Here is a 20,345-nt window from a genome sequence, read left to right on the forward strand (position 1 = left end):
AGTCCAGTCCTTTTGAGCTTCCTGAGGAAGAAGAGCCTTTGTTGGGCCCTCTTCACCAGGTGCGATGTGTGTGCGGACCAAGTGAGGTCAGATGTAATGTGGATGCCCAGGAACTTGATGTTGTCCACCCGCTCCACCTCCTCCCCATGGATGAGGACAGGGGTGTGCTCCATCTTCCTGGATCTCCTAAAGTCCACAATGACCTCCTTGGTCTTGCTGGTGTTCAGAACAAGGTTGTTGTCTGAACACCATCCTGTCAGGTGCTGGATCTCCGCTCTGTAGAGGGTCTCATTGTTGTCCGATATGAGACCCACCCTGCATTTGCAGAAATATTTGCCCATTATATTGAACCTAAATTTGTGCAAAATAAAAATAAATAAAAAATTGATGTAAAAAAGTCTCTATATAAATTTAAATTAGCTTGTTTACTGCTGTGAGATTGTGACATTTAAATGAACGGGACTCCGTCAGGAGTAAGAGTTTTGTGGATGACGAGAAGTTTCTCATCACATAGAGGATGCACTCGTCTTTATCAGAGGCCAGTTCGATGAACTAAGCAGAGATGATGCTGTTGTCATCCATTCTGCCCTCAGTGTTGTTAGCCAGGGAGACAGAAAGTCGCACAGAAACTCCTCTGCCTTGTGAGGCCCCCATCACCTGGCTGAGACACATTTACCCCCTTGAATGTCGCTGAATTTTCTAATTCCTCCCTCCTCATTGATGTCATTGCGCTCTGTGTCACACCCGCCTCTGACTTGTTACCAAAGTTAACACAGATCCTGAGTATTTCGGTTGTTTATAATTACAATGTAATGGTAAAAATGCTTTGGGTGGGCAGGGGGAGGGGAGTGTTTTTGCCCTCGGTGTCTCCACCAAGGGCAAAATCATTCAGCAAAGGGTAGGATGTAAAAACCAGAGGGGGGGGCAAATCGCATCCTGCGTACAACCAATCATCAGCACAATTACCTGTGTTTAATTGCAATGAGAGCCATATTCTAGGGATAACACCCCTGGGAAAATGCTCAGCCTTTTCTAATTACCACAAGCGCAAAACAGAACATGTAATCCGTGGAGGTCAGAATGGTCCATACTGATAAAGCCTCTCTGTTATGTTAACCTGTTATCCCCCGCACGGAATCAGAACCAGAACCTGTTTTCCCAGCACAGAACCACAACCAGTTATCCCCAGCACAGAAGCAGAACAAGAGTTATGCCTCAACTCAGAACCAGAACCACATCCAGAGTTCTCCTCGGCACGTCACTGAATTGTTAGCTGTAGGTTTTCATCCATATTATCTTTCAAGAATAAAAATCAACAGCAAACATTCTGGTTCTGGGAACTGAACTGGATCCTGGAGCTGACTGTACAGAGAAGAATTCTAGACCAGCTGTATTCTTTCCTTCCTCTTAACAACACAGTGAAGAAGGAACAGTGTGTGTTCAATCAGAGGCTTCTTCTCATAACGGCACAACAGAAATTTGATAGCCACCCCCTCTGGAACAATATGATTGCCAGTTGTTTCTAAAAAAAAGAAAAAAATCCTACCACACTACACAACTGGGGTCCACCTACAAATACAGATCTCGGTCTGCTTCAAGTGGACCAGATACAGGAAGCGGACTACAAAACAAAGTGCATCGTGGGTTCAGCACATTGCTTTGTGGGTAAACACAACCAACATATAATTGTGCGTAGGACAATGGGAATACTGGACAGGAGAAATATCTCGCAACCAGACATGGAAGACCTCGAAAAAAGCTTTCGTAGAAACCCATCAACCTAAGACCACTAGGATCTGATGCAGCTCCGTGTTTAGCTGTTATATGTCTCGTCTTCTGCTTCAGTAATTCTTGGTGCAGCACTGTTATTGGTGGAGAGGGTAGCACCTTATTTAAAAGGTCTGATTTGTTTGACTCATGAAGTGTGAACCAATCTTGGTCCGGAAGAGTGCTGCATTTACAAATATGACAGGTTAAACTGAAAATAAGCAAAGATATTTTGGGACCATCAGAAAGGTTTCTTGTAATTATAATGTTGACAAACTCCCCGTGAAGCTTTCGTACTTCCATAAGCTGGTCTATTTAGCACGGCCCCCTTATTTATAAGCATACCTTTTCACCGCATAAATACCTCATCTGGAACAACAGAGATATTTTATTTAGAAATACATCACTGTAGTGTTTTCAACAAAGATGTTGGTGACACCGAGTTAAACCACAGATGAAGACCCTGGTGCTTGGCTGAAGCTAGTTTAATTGCCTTCATGAACAATGTGGTGAAAGCTGTAATAATGGAAAATAAATTAATCTTAACAATGCAGTCATCACATACAAAACAAAGTGCATCTAGTGCATCAAAGGCATATCTTAGCGAAATAAGCATTGATATCCAATCTCATCTGTATTAACCATAATATAATGAACTTACGGCATTCCTGCCTGATAATTCAGCACGGATGGCATCTGATAACATTCGTATGGTCTTCCTTGCACATGGGATCTTGCTAACAAGCGGAAACCGGGAGACCGGAAGTACGTAGCCGGAAACCGGAAGTACATTTTATCGACAATATTTTTTAATAAAAACGGAAAGAAACCATGAATTATTTATCGAAACAATTTGTAACCACCTTTAATATTATTGAAACCTATCAACCTTTTTAACACCAACTTATTTATTTAAAGAAAAACCTTAAAGGCAACACAATACTGGCCCTGCTACTGTCCTGTCATCTATCTGAGCCTCTCTCCGCATCTCCTTCCAAAACTAAATCTTGGATATGGATTTGATCAGCTGGTCCCTAAATGCAATCGACCAAATTTATTCGAACCGGAAAACAGGCGTGGGGGAGCCTGCTTGCCCTGGCGGAACGTTTTCGGCTGGATATGTGATGGATTCCTGGGGAGCGTGGAAAGTCATGTGTCTGTCGATTCTTTCTGTCGAGGACGTGGAGGACATCTATACATTCGGTTTCATGATAACTGGGTTTCTGCTGTTTGGAGCGGGCGGTTTCCTGGCATATCGCAAAATTCGGACACTGTCGGCAGTCACTGGCAAGCTGCCGGATTTCTGTGCTGGTGTGTGCCGAGCTATGAACAATCAGGCTGTGGCGGTACAGGAGCTGAATCGTAAACTGGAGGCTATTCCAGTTCTGGATGGCAAACTGGTTGCGCTTTCTGGGCTTGTACGTGAGGTGGTCACCAACTTGGAGAAGTTGTCAGCTCGGCTGGATGGAAATTGACCCAAAATTCGGATCATTGGGAGTCGCCAGTGGGACCACTGAGAGACTTAAGGCAGACGAAACAGCTCTGGCCTGAACCAAAACAAATGCTGTTATCAAATTTGGCTCCCTGTGCTGGCCTTGAATGGCTGGCTGAAAGCTCCCTGGAATGTTTTGTTGATGGACGCTCAGTCCCCCACCCTCCCCTCACCCTCTTCACGGGCGATGGACTTCAACCTGGATCAGCCCTCAAGGATGCCCCACTATCATCAGGTGGCAGAGACTGTGAGGGAGAACTGGGGCAAAGTTCATATGCTCTCTTCTACGCACACACACGCACCACACTCAAGTACACCACTACAGATACACCTCCCCGTTATTCACTGCCTTGCTGTCCTTCCACCTCCCTCCACTCCCGGGCAGTGGGTTCATTGGACGCGCTCTGAGAATGCAGCTGCGTCTGCACTTGCTGCGATGGGAGACCTCCCCTCCCCTCCCCGCCACGTGTTTCTGATGTTGTGATTGTCTGAGTTATGTCTGTATGTACTGAGGAGTGTTTTTGTATCTCAATAATGGGCCCTTAGGCCCAGTGTGGAGATGCCTTTTTTATCCTCTCCAGCTACATCTTACTCCCCCTAATGTTACCTTTCACCTATATCTAAGACAAGGAGCGCTGTAGAAATGGCTGCTCCGTCAGTATGCCTGTTCTGTTTGTGTCATCATATGTTGTTTTGTCTAGTCTTGGATGGGTTGTACTGAAAACATGAATTTCCCTGCAAAGGGATTAATAAAGTATTTTTCATTTTCATTTTCATTTCATAACTTTTTATTGAAAACTGGGTTAAGAATGGGATTGTACTGGTGGGTCAGTTGATTAACAGTGATGGACGACTTCTCACATTCAATTAGTTCCTGTCACTTTATAACTTCGTGCTCAGCCCCAAAGAATCCTCATTTGTACTCAGTGACGTACCTTTAGGTACATTAATGTTATCATTAATGTTATTAAAAACACAGGCAGCTTTCCATTAACTTCAGTCCCTCTCTCTGACCCAACTGACACACCAGTGAGGAAAATCAGTTTTTTTACAGCAACTGGGTAACAACAATAAGAAAATTAGCAATTTGTTCCAGAAGGATGTCATTTCACTCCCATATGTAATATTCTACTGGAACCAGTATGCCTCAGATATTAACTGAAAAAAAGCTTCAATGATCCCTCATAAATGCATAATCATAAATAAGGTAAAGGAAGTGTCATTCAAAATTCTTCATAAATGTTATTCAGCCAGTCACTACATGCTAAAATTTAAAAGGGACATAAATAGTAATTGCAGCTTCTGTAGGAATTATCCAGAAACTGTAACATATCTTTTCTGGTACTGCCCTTTCACAGACATTCTGAAAAGAATTCAGCATGATTATTTTCTTGTCCTGCTTGAATAGTTTTGACTTCTAATCCTAACGAAGTAGTTTTGATTTCTCCCAGTATCCATGTCATTAAAGACTTGTTACTGCATTAAACCCAGGAATAATGAAATAACATCATATCCTTCTGCTACGTTGACATGTCAACAAACTAACCTGCAAAATAACATCCATTAAGGTGATTTTGCCTTCAGTTAAGTCACTAAATACTTATTGAAGGAATCATGAGTGTTGACATCTACATTTCTTATCCTCAGACATGAAACACCTCAGTAATGATGATTCACTCATTCATCCTCACGTTGACTGGGTGTCAAAGAAACATATACAGGGTGTAAAACATTTTGGACAGTTAACAGACATCCTGTTGGACCCAGAAAAGAAAAAAGAAAACCAGTTGTTAGGGAGCACTAGCTTCCTCCTGCATTTTGTTACCTCTTGTGTTCAAAGGTGAATCATGGGCCCCTAACATTCACTGTTTTTCTCATGTGTGTAGTATCAATCATTCCCTGTCAAAGTGTTTTCTTCTAAGAAAGAATTTGTCATTGTTCAATGAGGAGGCCTGTCTACCACTGAGTTTTCTTGTAGATTGTGTGTGTGTGGGCATGTTCTCAGTCTTAATTGAATAACTGAATGGAGGTAATGAGAAGTTGAAAGACAGGATTGTACTAATATGTTCTGTTTGAATTGTTAATGTGTATACTGCAGAATTGCACTCATGAGCACAAGAGAATATATTCAGTATCACGATGTTTTGTTAATTAGCTTGTTAACTTATTTTTTTCAGAAGTCTGCTGTGATATAGACCAGTTACAATTGAGAGGGTGGGGCCTTGGGCTATATATATAGGAAGTGCTGCCAAGCAGACGGGTCGGACTGCCCAGAAGGATGTAGAATGTTTGGGGTGCAGAATGGCATAATAACTTTTTTCAAGATTCATAATTTATTTGTCATTATACAAGTGCAGGACACAGGTACAACGAAAATGATTCCAGTACAACCCGTCCAAGAGTAGACAGCAACAACATGTAAACACAAACAGATCAGGCAGACTGAGGCAGCAGCCACTGTGCGGCACACCTGTATTAGTATTAGATATAGATGGAAAAGATAACATGAGGGGAATAAGATGAGGCTAGAGAAAAAAGGCATCTCCACGCTGGGCCTAAGGGCTGAGATACAAAAAAAAACATGCCTCAGTACATAAAAGCACAAATTCAGACATTCACAACATAAGAAACACATGGCGGGGGGGGGGGGGGTCTCCCATCGCGGCCAAGTGAAGATGCAGCTGAACATGAGCGCATCCAGTCGACCAGCCGCCTGGGAGTGGAGGGAGGGGGGAAGGATCGACCAAGGCAGTAAATCATCGGGGGAGGTGTGTCTGTAGTGGTGTATGTGAGTGTGGTGTGTGTGTGTGTGCAGTAAGTGAGCCTGTTGAACTTCCTCCCAGTTCCTTTCTCCAGTCTCTGCCACCCTATGATGGTGGGGCGTCCTTGGGAGCTGATCCAGAAAAAAGTCCCCCGCCCAAGAGGAGAGTGGGGGGGACTGAGCATCCGTCAACATAACCTTCCAGGAGAACTTTGTAACCAGCCATCCAAGGCCAGTACAGGAAGCCAGATGAAGATAACAGCATTTGTTTTGGTTCAGGCCAGAGCTGTTTCGTCTGCCTTGAGTCTCTCAGTGGTCCCACTGGCGACTCTAATCATCCGAATTTATGGGTCAATTTCCATCCAGCCGAGCCGACAACTTCTCCAAGTTGGTGTCCACCCCACATACGAGCTCCAGAACCGCAACCAGCTTGCCATTCTGAGCTAGAATAGCCTCCAGTTTACGATTTAGCTCCTGCAACGCCAAAGTCTGATTGTTCATAGCTCAACACACACCGGCACAGAAATCCGGCAGCTTGCCAGTGACCCCCGACAGTGTCCGAATTTTGCAATATGCAGGAAACTGCCCTCTCCAAACAGCAGAAACCCAGTTATCATGAATCCGAATGTATAGATGTCTTCAGCGTCCTCGACAGACAAGATTGACAGGCACATGACTTTCCACACTCCCCAGGAATCCATCACATATCCAGCCGAAAACGTTCCGCCGGGACAAGCAGGCTCCCTACGCCTGTTTTCCGGTTCGAATAAAACTTGTAATTGTTTACCACCCCAAACTGAAAAATGGACTTTTTCTTCCCTTGCTCACACATCGTCTTGTCACATTTGGTGTCAGAAGTGGGATCAAGACGCCTGATGAGTGTGGAGGAAGAATATTGACCAAATGAGAGGAGGAGGACGTGAAAGAGGCCGGGGTTCAAAGAAAAACTCCTTTGCTGACATAGAGGACCAAGAGTCTGTACGGTCAGCTGAGATTGATCAGTTACATGGAGGAGCCATGGCTACAGAAAGTGGAGTGCCTGAACTGGTGGTACGACCGAAAGTCAAAGCAGCTGGAACTGTGAGTCTGACCTAGATTTTTATGAGGAAAAGAGAGCATTCATGTCTCCGTCTAGACGTACAGAAGTCATTTTTTAAACAAATTAAACAGCTAAGAATTAACATCCCTAAGTTGGGGCACAATGTGGTACCTGATGGGCATTAAGATCTGGTTCAAATTGATCCCCTTTCAATATCTCCTGATGTTCCTGGGCTAGATTTTGAGACCAAACCTCCCTTACCTTCAGTGGTGTCACCTCCTGGAGTTATTCTACCGCCACATAAGCCAGTCTCTTCATCTCAGCAGTTGCCAACACTACTGCACCAGCAGACTAACCCACTAACTATGACTGGAGTATCACGTGGAAGTGACCCTAGAATACCTGAATTTGAGGAATGAGAGGACCCTGAGGGTTTTTTTTTTGTAAGATTTGAACGAATAGCCAGAACATGGGGATGGCAACCAATTGAATGGGCTGCATGAGAGGTCACCTTACTCACAGGAAAAGCCCTTGAGGCCTATGTTGGAATGGATGAATACCAGTCCCACTCATACAAATGCCATTAAAGCAGCATTGCTGAAGAAGTTTAATGTGACAGTAGAGATGTTGCACCCCTGGACGTGGGGGTGGCTGGTAAAAAGATAGAAACGATCACAAGGGAGACTTAGTGATGTTTCCTCGTGAACGGATTTACTCAAATAAGTAAACAACTTAATGAAACTCCAAGTAGTAGGATACATACCCTCGTAGCATACATACAGCTTCTGGTATAATTTAAATAAGCACCAATTTTTCAACACACTAAATTATAATAGACATTGTAAAACACAAAATAACCCACTTGACAATGTATAAACAAATGTCAAAAGTATTATACTAACACAAATGCTTGCTAATAATATTGCTATCATGTACTCGCGCTAGTGCGGCTAACTTGTGAGGCTAATACACAAGGCTTATGCTAACACACTGGCTTAACCAAGCTAACATCTTCATTCCGTGTCACACATCATCATAACAGTACCAAAACTTACTTAGAACATCAGGAAAACAAACTAACAGTTGTCACAGTTATGTTTAGAGTTATTTACACATTATATACCTGGTACCTGTTTCCTCGTGAACGTATTTACTCGAATGAGGAAATCCGCTGAATCCCTTTGTGAGCATGCGCAGCGAGACAGTCTATCCCAGAGTAACGGATCGCTGTAAAACATGGCTTAAGCAATCTCTTAGATTATTGTTTTAACTATTATTTCAACTGTTTTAACTCAGTTTCCAACCATAAGTAACGAATTAATCATTTTTTCCACCACAAATAAACATTATCTCACCTCCTCAGTAAGAGGGCATATTACAACTTATCACAGAGACTTACAGACAACGGTTTCGGAATAATACTGTGCCAGCAGGAGAATCTGTGCGGGAAACCTACAACCGGATTAAGGGGCTTTACAAGAGCTGGATGCGACCAGAGAATCTCAGTAGAGAACAAATCGGGAAAACTGTTGTTTTAGAGCAATAACTTTGTATGCTCCATCCGGATGTACACACCTGGGTGAAAGAACATGATCCTAAGATGGGAGATGAAGCGGCAGATCTGGCAGAGCACAACTTGGCTGCACACCGGGAACCTTCCAGGTCAAAGGTGACTGTTGAAAAGCCACGGTTTGAGGAGGGCAAATAATGCGGCTCAAATTGGACTGAAAGGGTGGACTCTGGGGCTGGTAAGACACCTGCATATTCCAGGAAACTTTTTGTGTGTTATTATTGTCAGCAGCTTGGTCATGAAGCTTCATTTTGTCCTTTAAGGAAATCTAAGTCTGTTGAATTATGTATGGTACCACGTGCAGATGATCATGATGTGAATGACAACCGAACAACTATGCATAAACGTTGTGGATGTTAAAGTTAATGGTCATATGGTAAAGGCCCTTGCTGACACTGGCTTTCCACAAACTTTAGTGAAGTCTTCTGTGCTTAGCAATGTGTTAACCAGTTTTGACAAAAGTGTGAATATCACTTGTGTTCATAGATGCCAGAAACATTTTCCAACTACTGATGTGACTGAGAGAAATATAACATTTCTGTACTCTGATGTTTTCCCCACATCTGACAGAAGATAAGACCAAGCTGACAGTGATTTCATGTACACAGATGTCAGCCTTCTGCAACAAAATCATCACCACACATTCATGTTTGCACTGCGGTACACTCTCAGTCTTGTTTATTCTTAAACACCACTCTTCTTATCATCTCATGAGCTGTGTCTGAATATTTAATGTTATATTGTAAATACGTGTGAGAATTCAACATTATTCATTTATTGCATAAAACTGTCACTGGTTATGAACAGTTGATTAAAGAATGTCCTTACTGTAATATTACGGCGTACAAAATATTTATTAAATGCTGCCACTTATGAGGTGAGTAGAAAGAAGGGTATCTCTGCTTTTGTTTAATTTGGATGTTGTGTAAAGATTTAGTGGAAAGTCCATCACTGTGACATGCCCTGCTCGCATAACAATCTCCCTACAACCAGTTAGTCTGTATCAAGTACAACAGTGCCCCCCTGTGTCTTCACATGGCTCATCTATTCATCCATCACATCCCTGTGCTTCTGATTCCTGGACTCCATAAGTAAGACTGTCACCCAATCTCTCTCTCACTCACTTTCCTTCTCTGTCTGTCAGTCAGCCATGTCTCATTCCCTTATTCAGTCACTGCCTCAGCTTTTCAATCTGTCAGTCTCTCCTTCACTCAGGCACTCACTTCATCCTTTTCTCCTTAATTTTTCACCTCTTTTCCCCTTCACTTTCTTACCTACCCCACCCCCACCAGCCCAACCAATTCATCTCTTCATCTTGCTGCTTCCTCAGAATATGTCTTTTCCCTCAACCCCTCCTCAATACTTTTTCATGAGCAAAATTGAAAAATATTCATTTTATTTAGTAGATGAAATCTAAGGATGACGATGGTTCTCTTCATTTTCCCTATGGCTTTATTGATGCCCTTTGTCTATTGCCTACATCACATCCAAATTTCAAAGTCCAAAAGGATATATCAGTTGAAAGGGACTAACTAAATCTAATGATGCAGAGTTATATGATGTTTGGCAATCAGACTCTGATGGGGCAGAGCTTTGCTGGAGGTAGTTATTAGACTGGAAACCAGGAGTCTAGAAGCAGGTGTTGGATAAGCCGAGATAAGGAGGTAGAAACTCAGATAAGGTTCCCTGGGCATCAAATGGAGGTGGAGATGGAAAGGAGATTGATTATATAATATAGCCCTTTTCTAGTCATGTTGACTAATCACTTTTACACTATGTTTCATCCACCCATTCACACACTCACTCATACAGTACTTCTGTTATTATACTAAGTGCTTTTATCCTATCACATATATTCATTTCCCGAGAGACATATCAGGAGGCAGTGTGAGTTTCAGTGTCTTGCTCAAGGATACTTCAACATGTAGTCAGGAGAAGCCTGGAATCGACCTACCAACTTAGGCTGGCAGAATTCTGCTCTTCTCCCTGAGCTACAGCCACCCATGTGTCAAAAGTACAGTTTCCAAGCATCAAAAATGGAACAGCTGTGTATTTATGGAGGAGCAGAGCGTCACAATGTTTCAAAGACCCTTCAGGTTTGCTTCAGCACAGCCCGCCTGGTGGAAGCACGCTGACTAAACGATCTGCCATGAAGCAGCAGAACAGCCGATTCACGGGGTATGCTTTCATGTTCAGTAAAACAGAGGGGTCAGGATTTGGTTAAAGTGTCTTCTGACTGGTCAAATTCTGAGAGGCTTGGCTAGGGTACTAGTGAAGGCTAAAGTTTGACAGATTATGTAGTCAAGCATGATGACATCTCAAATCCAGCCATGTGTTTGGGACAGAATAGATCCATGTGACCCAGACACAGGCTCTGTTAGATAAATATGCAAAAAATGGGCGTAGGGGAGCCGCTTGTCTTGGTGGAACATTTGCGGCTGGATACGTGATGGATTCCTTGGGGGTGTGGAAGGTCATGTGTCTGTCCATTCTTTCCCTTGAAGACGCAGAGGACATCTATACATTTGGATTAATGATAACTGGGTTTCTGCTGTTTGGAGCGGGTGGTTTCCTGGCGTATCGCAACATTCGGACCACTGGCAAGCTGCCGGATTTCTGTGCCGGTGTGCGTCGAGCTGTGAACAATCAGACTTTGGTGTTGCAGGAGCTTAATCGTAAACCGGAGGCTATTCTAGCTCAGAATGGCAAGCTGGTTGCGGTTCTGGAGCTCGTACAAGGGGTGGACACCAACTTGGAGAAGTTGTCGGCTCGGCTGGATGGAAATTGACCCAAAATTCGGATAAATTGGAATCGTCATGAGACCACTGAGCGACTCAAGGCAGACGAAACAGCTCTAGCCTGAACCAAAACAAATGCTGTTATCTTCATCTGGCTTCCTGTACTGGCCTTGGATGGCTGGTTAACAAGTTCCCCTGGAATGTTATGCAAATGTATGCTCTGCTCCCATCCTTCCCCCTCCCATCTTCTCGGGCTGTGGACTTTTCCTGGATCAGCTCCCAAGGTCGGCCCACTATCATCTGGGGAGAGACTGGAGAAAGCAACTGGGAGAAAGTTCACAGGCTTGCTTACTTACTTAAACTTACTACACACACATGCACACATACACAAGCAAGCACACCCACGTACACTATTACAGACACACCTCCCCCACGATTTCACTGCCTTGGTTGAAGCTTGGTTGGCTCTGAGAAAGTGGAATTTGTTTACCTGAAAACTGACCAGGCAGTTAACCCCTCGCGGGCAAAAATTCAATGCCGTCCGATTAGCTTGAATTTAGCACACTGAAAGGACCAGGGTCAGGGGTGGCTGCCTCCGAATTTCAGCTTCCAAAACCAAAGGGCACGGTAGCCACACCTGCACAAACTCCAAAGCAAAAGATTGCCACTGGACAGATGAACTTTTGATCACTATCAGTGAAAGCCATAACTTCCTTGTGCATTTAATTGACATGAAAACAGATAGGAGTGATCAGCGTGACTTCCCGAGTTGGCAAGCATTTGTGTGATGTCGCTGTGACTCTCAGAACAAACAGTACCTTTGGACAGGATCTAGGGGACTGAGCTCTCAGATTCTGGGAGAAGGCTTGGAAAAATGGCGAGATGAAGCGATGCCCGGTGTGACAAAATGGGTGAGTCCATACCATTTGCCACTGTTTCACATGATTTCAACAGTCCATACCTGTTTGATTTGATTTTAACAATATTAGCTTCATCATTGCTCAGTGGTCAGCAGACACCAACTGTCCCAGGTTTGTGTGTGTTTTGCTTTCTATTTGAGTTCAGCTAAATTACATAAAATTCTGTTTAATCAGTTTTTTATCTTTTGTTCTGTTTATTTGGTTGAAACTAGTGATGGCGGGATAGAAACGGTATTCCGGTCCGTACTGAAACTAACGTGGAATGTTTGATGTGAAACAATGTTCCGTGATCTGAATCAAGGCTCGAATGTCACGTGACTCTTCCATATCGCGTTACATTACGTCACCAATCCTTCTGAAACTCTGCGGTTGTGTCACCTGCTCTGGACTTAAAATTCAGTGAAACAGAACTGAATGTGAAACTATCTTTTTGCCTTGTGCTCGAAGTGGAACAATGAAAAATGTTTACTACATTTTCACGAAGTAAAAATTCTCTAATTTATTAATGAATTATTGCTTGTTCCTTTGCTGGATTGGCAGATGATTGATCCCCTGATGTGTATGAAACATTTTAAAGCTCTCCTAACAGCCATTTATTTGCAACGTCTTGCCTCATTTATCTGAGTGTGTTGTACCGAGTGTTTTAGAGAAAGTTTGTCTGGAAATAGAAGGAAGCGAAAAGCGTCCCAGGTCAGTTGTTTGCGATCACTTCAAGCTTGTTGACACTTTTTTTCTTTCATAAACTTTTGCACAAACGTTGTCCAGTCGCTCTGCGCCTGCTGACTCTCCTCCCCCTCCCTCTCCTGTCGCTCCTTGAATCATGACGTGACTGTCGGTTATTAGCTGCTTTTCTGTCCCAGCATCTTCTCTCCTGTAGTTTGTTTGTCGTTCAGCTCGTTCTGAGGAGGAAATTAGCAGAATGTTGACTCAGAACTGTAGCCCATTTAATCAGAGAGCATTTTGTTTGCATTTATTTTATATTATTTTCTTTATTAATTGAGGTTTGCTGGTGACAGCTGTAAAATCTGCTGGTCATAATACAGCCTGATGGCTCAGGTTCAGATATCTAACAAGTGTCAAGATTAAACAAGAGGATGTCTTCTCTAAATTAATGGTCCTGTGCAGATGTTGGACAGGCAGGTTTATGTTTTAGGTGCCATGCATGTGGTGAAGGGAAATTATGAACAGGTTCTGAAATCCTTTTTTTTTTTTTTTTTTTTTTTTTTTAACCTGTCTTGTCCAGCATCGTTGCAAACAGAATGATTGTCTGGCTGCTGTCTGGTGCTGGGCAATTTTACTCTATCAAGCAGGGATTTATACTACATGTATAAAGTCCCTCTTGATGACATGAAAAACTTTATTAAATCAGACTCTTAATGCTGGACTCGACCGGAGGGGACAGAGAGAGAGAGAGATAGAAAAGAAAGTAGAGAGAAGAGGGAGGGGAGAGAGAGGGACAGAAAGGGTGTGGGGAGTGCGGGTGGGGACTTAAAACATTATACAGAAAACCATGTAATCCATACTACTTACAACATATATAGCTAAAATCGTCCTAGCCAGTAGATCATTACACAACTAGTTGGTAATAGTAACAATAATAATTAAAGCCGCAAGCGGCATCCATCGGGTCCGAGCCTCCTGGCCCCCGCCACCCGTGTCATTCACCTTTTTAGCTCAAGCCATAAGAGCGTGACGTGACATATGTGTCACATACAGTTTCTGAGACAGTTTGTTTCAATTTATGGAATAAAGTTTGTTCAAAATCCTGTTGAACACAATGTCATACTTGTCCTCTGTTCCCTAATAGATACCCAGAAGCAGAAAACCATATTATATTATTTTTAATATATCATATGGTAATAAATGGTAGATACCATTATTTACATTTGGTTAAAGGGCCAAATCATATTTAAAAATGTGTACTTTTCTTACCATTTTTTCATGGGACAGGCATAGATGGGTTAACTCAGCACGGTGTACCTGTGTGATTGTTTTCAAATAATGTACATGGAGGTGGCTGAGTCCTAAACAGTAGAAAGCCAGCACTTCTCTCCAACCAGAGGGAACCTATTTCCATGGCAACAGGTGTTTTCATGTGTTAAGGACCTAACAAGTATGAATACTGTCAACTTTGGTGCAGATCCCATGTATTTGTTTGCAGATATGAGCAAACCATCACAAATCATTGTGCAGTTAGTGTCATGGACAATTCACTCAGTCATAAGAAGTTGAAAATTAGTGACAAGCTGACACTGCTGATAGAGAAATAATAGACAAACTACTGTATGAAGCCCAAAGACACTAGAAAAATTACAGTTTTGTTTCATTAGAGAGAAAATGTTAGTCCCTAATAATAATTAAAGCCGCAAGCGGCATCCATCGGGTCCGAGCTGCCTGGACCCCGCCAGCCGATGTCGCCATGACAACAGGTGGTGTAACGCGTTAAGGACCCAACCGGTACGAATCCTGTCAAGTTTGGTGCAGTTCCCATGTATTCCTATGGAGATATGAGCAAACCGTATTTCATGGCGAGAAGGCCTTTTTCTGTCGGTTGTCACGGTAACACACTTTCTTCTATTAGAAAGATTTGAATAGCATTTGGTCCCCAACTTGTCAGGAAGGTCCCCACCAAGTTTGGAGTCAGTTGCACGAATCCCCTCAGACTAGTTTGTTCAATTACGATGCGTATAGGGTGGAAGAAATGGTAGTGAAATCCAAGATGGCGGGCACGCCATTCTCATGGCAACAGGTGTTTGTTTGACTTCTTTGCTAGACTTGGGGTGTGACACGTATGAATACTGTGAACTTTGGTGAAGATCCCATGTATTTCTATGGAGATATGAGCAAACCGTGTTTCATGGCGAGAAGGCGTTTTTCTGTGGGTTGCCACGGTAACACGCTTTCTGCTATTAGAAAGATTTGAATAGCCTTTGGTCCCCAACTTGTCAGGAAGGTTCCCACCAAGTTTGGAGTCGGTCGCACGAATCCCCTCAGACTAGTTCGTTGAAATGGCAGTGAAATCCAAGATGGCGGGCACCCCGTTGTCATGGCAACAGGTGTTCGATTGAATTCTTTGCTGGACTTGGGGAGTCACAGGTATGAATCCTGTCAACTTTGGTGCAGATCCAATGTATTGCTATGGAGATATGAGCAAACCGTGTTTCATGGCGAGGAGGCTTTTTCCGTCGGTTGCCACGGTAACACGCTTTCTGCTATTAGAAAGATTTGAATAGCGTTTGGTCCCCAACTTGTCAGGAAGCTTCCCACCAAGTTTGGAGTCGGTCGCACGAATCCCCTCAGACTAGTTTGTTCAAATATGATGTGTGTAAAGTGTGAAAAATGGGCAAAAAATGGCCGCACACGCCAAGATGGCGGGCAACCCGTTGCCATGGCAACATGTGTTCGATTGACTTTTTTGGTCGACTCGGGGTGTTACATGTGTGTGCCGAGTTTCGTCTTCCTACGTCAAAGTAGACGTTCCTGGACCCCATTCATTGGGGTATTTTTTTTAATTCTAGGTGGCGCTGTTGAGCCACTTTTTCATTGAAGTGTATGCGAACCTTAGAATATCGCGATTTTCGCTGGGCTTGACATGTGTGCCAAGTTTCACAACTTTTCATGGGCGTTTAGGGGGTCATATTTGGGGTCGAAGCGCTTAGGAGAACGAGAAGAAGGAGAAAAATAAACATTTCAGGAACAATAGGGCCTTGCCATACTTTGTATGGCTCGGACCCTAATAAACATTTCAGGAACAATAGGGCCTTGCCATACTTTGTATGGCTCGGACCCTAATTAAAGCCGCAAGCGGCATCCATCGGGTCCGAGCGGCCTGGACCCCGGCCACCCGGTGTTGCCATGAGAACAGGTGGTGTAATGCGTTAAGGACCCAACCTGTATGAATCCTGTGACGTTTGGTGCAGTTCCCATGTGCTCCTATGGAGATATAAGCAAACCGTGTTTCATGGCAAGGGCATTTTTCCGTGGGTTGCCACGGTTACACACTTTTTCCTATTAGAAAGATTTGAGGAGCGTTTGGTCCCCAACTTGTCAGGAAGCTTCCCACCAAGTTTGGAGTCAGTCGCACGAATCCCCTGAGACTAGTTCGTTCAAATGGGAGTGAAATCCAAGATGGCGGGTAGTCCGTTGCCATGGCAACAGGTGTTCTATTGACTTCTCTGTTGGACTTGGGGTGTCATACGTATGAATCCTGTCAAGTTTGGTGCAGATCCCATCTATTTCTATGGAGATATGAGCAAATCGTGTTTCATGGCGAGAAGGTCATTTTCCGTCGGTTTCCACGGTAACACGCTTTCTGCTATTAGAAAGATTTGAGGAGCGTTTGGTCCCCAACTTGTCAGGAAGGTTCCCACCAAGTTTGGAGTCAATCGCACGAATCCCCTCAGACTAGTTCGTTCAAATACGATGTGTGTAAAGTGCAAAAAATGGCCAAAAAATGGCCGCACACACCAAGATGGCAGGCGGCCCGTTGCCATGACAACAGGTGTTAGTTTGACTTTTTTGCTCGACTCGCGGTGGTACACATGTGTGCCAAGTTTCGTCTTCCTACTTCGAAGTAGACTTCCGGGGCCCCATTCATTTGGGCATTTTCATATTTTCTAGGTGGCGCTGTTGAGCCACTTTAGCATTGAAGTGTATGCGGACCTTGAAATATCGCGATTTTCGCCGGGTTCGACCTGTGTGCCAAGTTTCACAACTTTTCATGGGTGTTAAGGGGGTCAAATTAGGCCTCGAAGCGCTTAGTATAATAATAATAAGAAACATTTCAACTACAATAGGGTCTCGCCATACTTTGTATGGCTCGGACCCTAATAATCACAATAATAGTAATAATAATTAAAGCCGCAAGCGGCATCCATCGGGTCCGAGCTGCCTGGACCCCGCCACCCGATGTTGCCATGACAACAGGTGGTGTAATGCGTTAAGGACCCAACCTGTATGAATCCTGTCAAGTTTGGTGCAGATCCCACGTATTCCTATGGAGATATAAGCAAACCGTGTTTCATGGCGAGAAGGCATTTTTGTGTCGGTTGCCACGGTTACACGCTTTTTCCTATTAGAAAGATTTGAGGAGCGTTTGGTCCCCAACTTGTCAGGAAGCGTCCCACCAAGTTTGGAGTCAGTCGCACGAATCGCCTCAGACTAGTTAGTTCAAATGGCAGTGAAATCCAAGATGGCGGGCACTCCGTTGCCATGGCAACAGGTGTTCGATTGACTTCTTTGCTGGACTTGGGGTGTTACAGGTATGAATACTGTCAAGTTTGGTGCAGATCCCATGTATTTCCATGGAGATCTGAGCAACCGTGTTTCATGGCGAGAAGGCTTTTTCTGTCGGTTGCCACGGTAACACGGTTTCTCCTATTAGAAAGATTTGAGGAGCGTTTGGTCCCCAACTTGTCAGGAAGCTTCCCACCAAGTTTGGTGTCAGTGGCACAAATCCCCTCAGACTAGTTCGTTCAAATGGCAGTGAAATCCAAGATGGCGGCCACCCCGTTGCCATGGCAACAGGTGTTCGATTGACTTCTGTGCTGCACTTGGGGTGTGACAGGTATGAATACTCTGAACTTTGGTGCAGATCCCATGCATTCCCATGGAGATATGAGCAAACCGTGTTTCATGGCGAGAAGGTCATTTTCCGTCGGTTGCCACGGTAACACGCTTTCTGCTATTAGAGAGATTTGAGGAGCGTTTGGTCCCCAACTTGTCAGGAAGGTCCCCACCAAGTTTGGAGGCAATCGCACGAATCCCCTCAGACTAGTTTGTTAAAATACGATGTGTGTAAAGTGCAAAAAATGGCAAAAAAATGGCCGCACACACCAAGATGGCGGGTGCCACGTTGCCATGGCGACAGGTGTTACTTTGAGTTTTTTGGTCAACACGGGGTGGTACACGTGTGTGCCGAGTTTCGTCTTCCTACGTTGAAGTAGACTTCCGGGGCCCCATTCATGTGGTGATTTTTGGTGACTCTAGGTGGCGCTGTTGAGGCAATTTTGCATTGAATAGTATGCGGACTTTATAATATCCGATTTTCGCCAGGCTTGAGGTGTGTGCCAAGTTTCACAACTTTTCATGGGTGTTTAGGGGGTCAAATTTGGGGTCGAAGCGCTTAGAAGGAGTATAATAATAATTAAAGCTGCAAGCAGCGTTGGAGGCCCTCGCACCTCTGGCGCCGCTTCGGCCTATTGCACCGCCCCTTCACCCCGCAACCTCCCTCCAGCAGCACAGCCGCTATCGCCCACAGCCATATACCCATTCTTCCAGAGTTTATCTCCAATCAAGAGGTGATTTTTCTCATGAGAGGATCAACTTGCAACTCAGCCTTTCCAGTGATGACATCTGAAGCATTCATGACCTTGTTTCTTACAAACTGTGTTGAATTCCCACAAACTGGAGCATGATTTCATCAAGAGGAAAATTCAACGTGGCCACTAGGAGATGCTAAAGTTGTTTTAATGTGAGAAGAGGAAAATATTAGCTTAATTGGTCTAGAGCCACTTCCTGTATAATGGTGAATGAGTTAAACCGTCACAGGAAGCCATTTTAATCATGCTGCTGTAAGAAAGCAGTCATATTTTCAACCATGAGTTCATGAAGGATGATATTAATGAGTTAGAAATAGTTTTACAGAGGATAAAGGGTTAAAATGGTGGGACTTCCTTTTCCCAGGGGGTGGGGCTATGGTGTTAAGAACATCAGGACATGAAGAAATTTTTTTGTTTGTCCTGGTATGTTACATAAATATGACACATTTTACCATGTCGTTCAAAGCAGTGGTTGGAGCTGATAGATTAAATATTTACAGGGGGCGCTATAGAGCCATATTACCAGCATATGTGTATTTGAATCAGTTACAGGCCTGACCACTGTCCTTCCTGCCAAGTTTGGTGGAGATCAGGAGAACATTGGGTCAGTTACAAGTACTTCCTGTTTCATGGCGGTGGACGCCATTTGCCATGTTTTGCTTGAGGAAGGAACTTGAGGTTTTTTTTCTCTAATATCATGAAAGGGTTTGACCTGATCTCAAGCACTTTTGAGTGTGTGAGGTTAATCCCTGATGAGAGGGAACCCGCTGAAGGAAAAAGGCACTTCCTGTTTCAAGTGGGCGGGGCTTAGGCCAAGACCAGAAGTAGTTACATGAATCTGTTAAGGAGCAGACTCTGATTAATCAGTGCAAGTGTGATGCCGATTGGATGAAAATTGAGGGATTTATACTCAATAATGATGTCATGGCGTCTTATCGAACCTTGTCATGGCGCCACGGTCTCGCCATGCAGCGTTGAGCAATGTCCAGATGACAACACCTGGACATGTAGATGTGGTCGGCATGGAACTGAAGTGAAACATTTGTAGTGTGGTACAAAATGAGTGTTGTATTTCAGAAATAATGGATTCCGTGCTTGATGGCGAAACATCAAAACTTGATGAGGCGCCGCCAATGAACGCCATCTCCTATTAGAAAATTTTCAATAACTTTTGACCAATCATGCCTCTGGAGTGTTCAGACTGAGTTTGAGGTAAATACAATAAAATCTGTAGGAGGAGTTCGTTCAAATGCAAGGCAAAGAAACATACAAAAATGACCCTAAAAATGACACTTTTTTCAAAATGGCCGACTTCCTGTTAAAGTTATCATATAGGTCCAAGAGACTTTTTTGTACATCCTTCCAAGTTCTATCAATATACTGGATTTCAGCCATATCGCTCAATGTAGTGGGCAGATATGATCAATTAAATATTTTTAGGGGGCGCTATAGAGCCATATTGCAATTTTTCCAACATATGTCAATGTGGCTGAGTTCTCGGCTGGTCCGCGCTCCTCCCTGCCAGGTTTGGTGTAGATCAGCAGTACAATGGGTCAGTTACAAGTACTTCCTGTTTGATGGCGTCGGACCGCTATTCGCCATGGTTACGTTTGGCGAAGGAGCTTGAGATTTTTATTGTGGTATCATGAAAGGGTTTGACCTGTTGTGAAGTACTTTCAAGTGTGCACGTTTTATTCCTGAGGAGATGGACCCCTGCGTCTGAAAAAAAGCACTTCCT

At 43.8% G+C, this 20,345-nt stretch overlaps 1 long non-coding RNA gene across 1 annotated transcript; it reads right to left on the minus strand.

Moving 5' to 3' along the window:
- Nucleotides 1-2,517: 2,517 nt before the first annotated feature.
- LOC121650736 lies at nt 2,518-19,168 on the minus strand. The gene is made up of 3 exons (XR_006012326.1): nt 19,158-19,168; nt 14,074-14,080; nt 2,518-2,709 (listed from the first exon to the last, which is right to left on the minus strand). It is a non-coding gene; the product is annotated as an uncharacterized LOC121650736 (long non-coding RNA).
- Between the last annotated feature and the right edge of the window lie 1,177 nt (nt 19,169-20,345).

Source organism: Melanotaenia boesemani, chromosome 12, assembly GCF_017639745.1.
Source record: "Melanotaenia boesemani isolate fMelBoe1 chromosome 12, fMelBoe1.pri, whole genome shotgun sequence".
NCBI lineage: Eukaryota > Metazoa > Chordata > Actinopteri > Atheriniformes > Melanotaeniidae > Melanotaenia > Melanotaenia boesemani.